At 37.0% G+C, this 8,095-nt stretch overlaps 1 protein-coding gene across 4 annotated transcripts in view; it reads left to right on the forward strand.

Moving 5' to 3' along the window:
- The window catches only part of NCKAP5 (NCK associated protein 5), an 859,247-nt gene that overhangs the window by 400,292 nt on the left and 450,860 nt on the right, over nt 1-8,095 (forward strand). The gene's annotated exons all lie outside the window — the stretch shown is intronic.

The following is an 8,095-nucleotide window of genomic DNA, read 5'->3' on the forward strand; positions in this document are numbered from 1 at the left end:
ACAACAGATCCTAGGGCCCTTTTTTTCTTCCATTTATGACAAAACTAGAGTCTATGAAAGTTTTTAGGGGTGAAATTCTTCTTTTAAAGTGATATTTTCAGATCTTTAATGTCATAATCATGTGATTTCATGATTAGAAATTCACTATGTTTAAAAGGCAGAACTTTTGTAAGATAAACTTGCCTGAATGCTAAAAAGCAGAGCTTAAACAAAAGGCCAAATTCAGAGGAATGTTGTTCCAAATTTTGGAGGTATAATTAACCCATGGAGAATGTTTATAGATGTAAATATGACCTAACATATACACTCAGATGTCTAGAGGTTGGGTGACGAGATGTTAGTAATGACATTCTTTAACCTAATTTTCTTCAATTGAAAATTTTCTGTAAGACAAATGGAGTTGTGAATACAAAACAATAACAAAACAAAACAACAGCCAAACTTCACTAATATCTTGAAAAAATTAGTTTTAAAAGCTAGTTGTTAAGCTAGCTAGTTGATTAATCAAATGCATTGTATTGGGAATTTTCAGATGACTTTATATTTCAGTGCAGTAAGAAATACATTAAATCAGGTCATTATCATAATATTTAAATATCATTATTTACTAAAACAAGTTGCTTATCTCCTTTGGATTTTAGATCCCTCATCTTTAAAATGAAGGGGTTGCATTACATAACCTCTAAGGTCACATCTGGCTCTGCCATTGTATTCTTCTGAAACTCTCTTTTATTGAATTAAGGTTTTATGGTCGCTTACACTCACAGTTATCTATGATGTGCAGCTTGTTCTGTCAATAACTAGATACAACCAGAGAAGAGCATTCAATGCAGCTAACCTATTCTTTGTGTTCATTAGAGATTCAAAGTCTTAGAACAAGCTGTGAAAGAGTCTGGCTCAGGCTTCTAGAGGGACTGTACCTAAACTGTCTGAGGGATAGTGCCTATCCATTCTTTTAAAAAAAAGAAAAAAAAAACAGGCATAGAGGGAAAAAAAACACTTGCATTATTTTAATTGAAAAAGTTTCTTTCTACCACTTAAAAGGAAAAACTCACAAGAAATTAATCATTGCAGTTTCTTTTAAGTGAGAGTTGTTTTTTTTTTTTACTCTTTTCCTTCTACCTCTGCATTGTATTTGGCTTGTTCCTCCCACCCCAGCCATGATTGATATTTATTTCTCTCATTTTTATCTTTGTTTAGTTTTTAAAATATTTTAAGGCAAGTTTTTTATGCATTATATGCCTTTATGGCTTGCATGTTATTAATAAGTCATTTGAATTTTTGATTTTCACCTCCAAGAAACTTTCTTTTTCTATGTAACTAGAAACATTTTTGCAGACATTTAAAGCCTACCTTTTAAAAACATGTAGCTTCAATCCAGTATTGAGTGTTGTAGACCAATAGCTACTGATATGGGAATGACTTGTTTTACATTGTCAACATTCTTGAAAGTGAAACTGGTAAGTATCTAGGAATGACCACTGTTTCCCCTCCAGCGTAGTAGTAAAATACCCAGTACAACCATTCTAGGTGTGATTCAGCACAAATAGCTTAGCTTGCCATTTCTGGTAATTATGGTTAGCTTAAAGATTGTACCAGATGTACTCATTGCACTGGAAGCTTGGAGCCATTCATAATACACATATAAACTTTTTTTTTAAAAGAACATTGGAGTCCACATAACATCATGATACTTTCTAAGCATTATAAAATTCATTTTCAATAGAAAAATTGTTATTAATACAACTTATTATGGGTCAAACTAGGTTTTTGTGGACTGAATTAGGATTATTCAACATTTTCAAAACATTGTTATAGGATGTTACATTCTAAATTCCAAAAATCTTAGAAAACAATTTATTTCAGATGAAAATGAATGATAAAGTGTCATTATGATAGATCTCTTAACCCAGATGCATGCCTAACAGGGCTTGTCCTAGAGTAGATTCTGGTCAACAAAGCCTTATTGGCAGAGAAGATGTAGATAGATAGATAGATAGATATATGGGTGGATGGATGAATGGATGGAAAGAAAGAAAGAAAGAAAGGAAGGAAGGAAGGAAGGAAGGAAGGAAGGAAGGAAGGAAGAAAGGAAGGAAGAAAGGAAGAAAGGGTACTTGAAATGGGGCCAGTAAATAGCCATCAGGTTTCTAAGTAGTATCAGCATAGGAAGGTGAAAGGTGGTAAGGAGGAACAATGAATATTTAAGTCCATAAATCTTGGAGCATCAGAAGCCATAAGGGTCCTAAGAGATATGTCTGTCCTTGAAAGTGGGAGAGTAATTCTACATAAGAATTTGTTAACCACAGAGCCTTAAATCCAGATGAAGTGGAAGTGGATGACGGCAGATCCACTGGTAATAGCTAGTGAGTAGAATGTTTTCAGCCTCAGTGAAGGCAAGAACTTTCTCCTTTATTTTTTTGTTCCAGAAGCCAAATCTAATCCTGAAAGGACTTTGAGATTTTCCATGTGAGGGAGGACAAACTTTATGATTTAGATCCAAGTAATCCTACCTCTCCCCTTCCCCCATGGTGATTCAGCTGAAGTCACCTGTTTGATCTGATTTATTGGGACCAGAATCCTGTCAATGCCAGGCTTCTTAACTTCATTTTCATGATATCTCCTTCTGTTCTCACTAATTCTTATCCCTTCTAAATAACAGTATAGAGAAGAAGCAGAAGGATGACAAAGTCCAGGTCCAGAGGCATAGAAAGCAAGTATAAATTTACTTTTCTTCTTGGTATTTTAGGAAACTCCCCAAGTGTAGACTTGAATGCTGGCAGAGTCCTTTGGGGAGACAGGCAAAAGCACCTATCTGAGGCTGAGTTCTCTTGAAGGTGATGCGATTATCTGGACAACAGCCTGGTAGGATAAAACGGCAAATATTCCCTGGCATGTAGGCAGCTCATGCTCCTCCACCACCCCCCATTCAAGTGTGGATCATGGAAGTCCAGGGTCTGCCCCCTAGGGGAGGCAGAAGAGAAGCGTACAACCCCCCCAGAGTCCCAGTCAGGTGTTTGCTGCTTTCACTTCAGCCCACGTGAGGCTGTGTGGACATTGTGGCCATTGTGCACCGGGTGGGAGGTGGAAACTCAGTGGGGCTTGAGACCCTGGGTTGAGGAGGGTCAAGGTGGGGTGGGGGACCTATAACCCTAGGGAGGTATGAATGGTGTTGGACGTTGAGGGGCTGAGGAAGAGTTGATAGCTCCATAAAGGCAGCTGTGGAAAAACTGGTGTTTATCTTTAGATATCTAGATCCAACATTGTGTAGTTTCCAGCATTTCTTATACTTTTAGAGTCATGATATGCTCAGTTGAATAACTTTATCTTCATTGTGTTGAAATCCAATTCCTTTTGACATATCCAATAAAAATGGAGAATTGCTTACTACCTACCCAATTGTTTAAGATCACTTCTCATATATGAAGATTATTTATAATTACATATCTTTCCTCCTTTTTCCTCTGACTATAGAGTAGTATAGAACAAATAGTAGCATCTCTACAGTAGAGCTGCATTTTCAAATAAAGCAATATTTTCTTTTCAATAAATCCAACACTCAGAGGATGAAGGCAGTATGATGTATAACAAGTGCTATACATCTAAGTTTTATACATATATATGTGTGTGTATATGTATATGTATGTGTGTGTGTATATACCTATATACTAAGTTAGGAGAGTTGTATTTCATAATAACTTTGATCTTAAAGATCTCTGTGACTTTATACAAGTCACTTAACATCACTGGATCTCAATTTTCTAATATGTAAAATAGAGATAATAATGTTTTACTTTCCTCATAAGGCTGGTTTGAGATTCAAGTGGGAATAAAGTAATACATCTGAAAATGATTTAGAAGTTATGAAACAATTCTACAAATGTAACGTTTTATTATCTTGAAAAAGGGAGAAAATGCAACTGGTGAAAAGGTTTGAATTTGAATCCAATAGTGAAAGTCAAGAAAAGCTTTGAGAGATTTATAGAGTGATATTGGCTCTTAACTGGAGTAGAGGAAGAAATGTAAGGAATAGAGATAAAATGCCTAATTTCTTTTAACTCCACTGAAATTGTACAGGACTCCGGCAAGAGGTTTCATGTTGTGAAGTGAATGAGAAAAAAGTAAAGTGTTGTTGGGGATGGGAGAAGTTTAGGTTGGATTTCTACATATATTCCTACTAATAAAAGGAGGGGGGAATTAAGATGTGAAAGTATGAAACTTATATGATGATTGTTCTCTAAAAGTTAATCATGCCTTCTATGTTAAATTGAATACAGTTGTATATTTTGGTAAATGGTTGATTATTGGGAAATATATGTTTTCTGTGATTATATAAGGGAGAGGATTACATATCCATTTGACAGGGATCTGGATAAAGCCTTTGTACTGTTAAGTTCTATTGCATTTAGTGGCTCTCATGGTGTGATACTGATGTAATATTAAAATATGAATATTTGCTTGATGGGTTTAGACATGTCAAGATATTCAGTCCTACTGTACAAATGATCATGGGATCATAGGATTAGAGCTGGAAAGGACCTTAGGGATCTGTAGAGATCTAGTCTAACACATTTAATCTTACAAAGATTAAAGGACCAAAGAGATTATGTGACTAGTAAAACCCAACTTTGAAGGTGGGTTTCTGACTCCAGATTCAGTACTTATTCTACAATGTTTCACAGGCAGTGGATGGAGCCTTGGATCTGGAAACAGAAAGACCTAATTTAAAACCCAGTTTTTGATACTTACTAGTTGTGTGACTCTGGAAAGTCACTTAACCTCTGCTTGCTACAGTTTCCTGATCTGTAAAATGGAGGTAATAGTAGTATTAACTCTCAGGGTTCATGTGAGGATCAAGTGAGATAATACTTGTAAAGTGCTTTATAAATGCTAGCTGTTATTACTGTTGTTATGATCAATAGTACTACTGCTGCTACTGCTGCTGCTGCTGCTGCTGCTGCCACTGCCGCTGTCACTCCCTTTACTGCCGCTCTCACTGCTGCTCTGATTTCTCCTTCTCTTCGTATCATTGTTGTTTCCTTAATCTGACATTCAAGGGGAAAAAAAGCTTTGTTTTGTTTCTTGATTTTTTTGTTTTTCCTTCTCATATTGATGTGGGAGAGGTAGATTAGATAGAGAACTGGCCTTGGATTGAGGAATAAATGCACTTGAGTCCTGTCTCTGACACATATTGTCAATGTGACCCACCAGGTCACTTAACATCTTAGTGCCCTAGGCAAGCCTCTAACATTATTAGCTGCTCAGCATTGAGAGTTTCCTTTGTGGGACTTTTCAACATTAATGAATTCAAAGGGCTAGTCCAAAGAAAAACAGATATATTGATGAAAGGGGCAGAGATAGGGACTGAACCTTTGATTTCAATGGTATTATTGCAGAAATTAGTGTAGTCAGCACCATGGACCAAGGGGAAATATAAGACCTGTAAGTGTTATTTTTCCTCAAACAATATTTAGGTATGTTCCTATGCTATTGTTTCTTGGTATTAAAACACAAACAAAAAGATCTTTCTAACAATAAAGTGTTCACTTCCACTTTGGACCAATTATATACCCAACTAATAGAATCCCTCATAGAAACAAAGTACTTGGGTTGTACCTTACAGGAGGGGGAAAACAGAAAACTGGCCCTTTTAAATCAGGAATTTAAGAAAACAAAATGTATCTTTAAAAGTATATATTTTTAATTTAAAGGTGTCATTGATTTGTGAAAGGTCATGTTTATTTTGGATCCTATAACAATGTTGCTAATAATGAGAGGTAATATATAGTAGATAGAGGACTGACCTTATTATCAGTAAGACCTTTGTTGAAGTCTTGCCTCTGACCAGCACTAGGTGGATGACATTGGGTGAGTCATTCTGACAACTCTTTAAGTGATGTCAGATTTGAGGAACAATGAGGAGAGGGACCTGACAGATTGTGTAGAACTAGGCTAGTTCTCAGGGCAGATAGTTTGCAAATGGGAAAAGAGAGCATGGAGTAGGAATGATTAGACTCAGAGTCTAGATGCAAGTTACCAATGAGTTGCCAGCAAGCATTAGGTAATGAGATTTTCAGTACCAGGAGTTCTTCATATCTTATGAAATTACTGGTTTGGATCCCCCCACCTTCCCAATTAAAGAGTCTCATGTGTTTCTAGAGTTCTGTAAGGTTACAAAATACTTTCAAAAAAGACAGTTCAACTCAATAAACATGTATTTAGTAGTAGACACTGGAAATACAAGAATAATTCAGAACCAGACATCAGGAACTTTACAATCTAATGGGAGGTTGTATGCATGCATGCATGCATACATACATACATACATATATACACATACAACATGTAAAAATACAAAGAAGTACACAGGAGATTGATTTGGGCAAAGGAAAGATCCAGACAAGTGCCTTAATACAATTTGAGGAAGGGAAGATCCCTTTCAACAGATAGGGCCAGTGTGTTAAGTCTGAGAAACCTGCTAATAGATAGCTATATGGCTATGATGTAATGTTTACACAGCTGTCTGCTCTGGTAATCTATATGAATTGTTGGAGGGACTAGGGATTGGAGAAGAAGAGAGAAGAGAAGGGAGTTTGAATACATGTAGTGTGAACATGAGGGTGTGACAAATATGTATCCTAGTAACTTGGGAGCCCCTAGAGAGAGGGTTTGTGACTGGATGAGAGGGGCAATGGAAAGAGGGGGACATGAATTGGCAGAAATGGACATGCTTTGTAGTTATTCTGAGCCTTTAGACATTCTGTAGCTTTGAGTTCTGGTGTCCTCTCTTAAAGTAATATCAGCATTTGAGAAACAATGAGGAGAGGGCCCTGATAGAATGTATAACTAATTGAACTTGTTCTCTGGCCTAAGAATTTGCAAATGGGAAAAGATAACACTCACTAGGATGAATGGACTCAGGGTCTAGATGTGAGTTTAATTAATGGCAAGTGAGAAGTACTTGTGAGGGTGTGCTACAGCAAGGATGACTTCATGGAGGAAATGGTACCTTGTGCTATGACTTGAAAGAAGAATTGGGTAGGAGTATGTTGAGATGAGGAGGGAGTGAGGTCACAGAGGAGGGAGAGTGCAGTACAAGCTTGGGAACAACAAGTAATCCAGAGTGCATGAAGAGGAAGAGTGGGAAATAAGGATGGATAGATAGGTTGGAGCTACATTGTGGAGGGTCTTAAGTGCCAGGATACAGAATATATATTTTGTCCTGTAGACATTTGGAAGCCTCAATTTTCTTATCTTTAATATGAAAGTGTCAGACTAGATAGCCTCCATCTGGTTCTGAGCCTTTTTAAACCTATGATCCTAATAAGGCACTGAAGGATTTTGAGCAGTGAAGTAGCAAGGTCATATCTATTTATTAAAAGATTGTTTTAGGCAAGCTGTAGGAAATGTGCATTGAGGATCAGAAAAAACTTAAGGGAGAGAGATCCTTTTTTTTCATTTTCTTTTCTTTTCTTTTTTCTTCTTTTGGCAATTGGGGTTAAGTGACTTGCCCAGAGTCACACAGCTAGTAAGTGTCAAGTGTTTGGTCTGAGGCTGGATTTGAACTCAGGTCCTCCTGACTTCAAGGCCGGTGCTGTATCCACTGCACCACCTAGCTGCCCCCAGAGAGGTTCTTTAGGAAGTCATTTTTAATATTCTCAACTCAGAGGAGGAGATGATCAAATCTAAAAAGGTGATAGTATGATTAGAGAGACAGGGTAGGTGTAGAAGGTATGGAATCAGAATCTTGGCAACTGATTGTTGTGGGGGTTGAACTGAAAGTCAAAGTTGACTGTTTAGTTTCAAACCCAGGTAACTGAGAGGATGGTGGTGCTATTAACAGGAATGACAAATTTGGGAAAAAGAGTAAATTTAGGGAAAAATGATGAATTCAAATATAAATATTGTAAGTTCAAGCTATTGGTGGGATATCCAGGTGAAGATGTCCATCAAGTAGGTGGAAATGGGTTTCAAGTATAAGATGAGAGTCTGACATATTGATTTGTGAGTCATCTCCATACATGGATGGCAATTGAAGTAATGGGAAGGAGAGAGAGAGAGAGAGAGAGAGAGAGAGAGAGAGAGAGAGAGAGAG

The sequence above is a fragment of the Vombatus ursinus genome, unplaced genomic scaffold (genome assembly GCF_900497805.2).
Source record: "Vombatus ursinus unplaced genomic scaffold, bare-nosed wombat genome assembly UNPS02014816.1, whole genome shotgun sequence".
Classification (NCBI taxonomy): Eukaryota; Metazoa; Chordata; class Mammalia; order Diprotodontia; family Vombatidae; genus Vombatus; species Vombatus ursinus.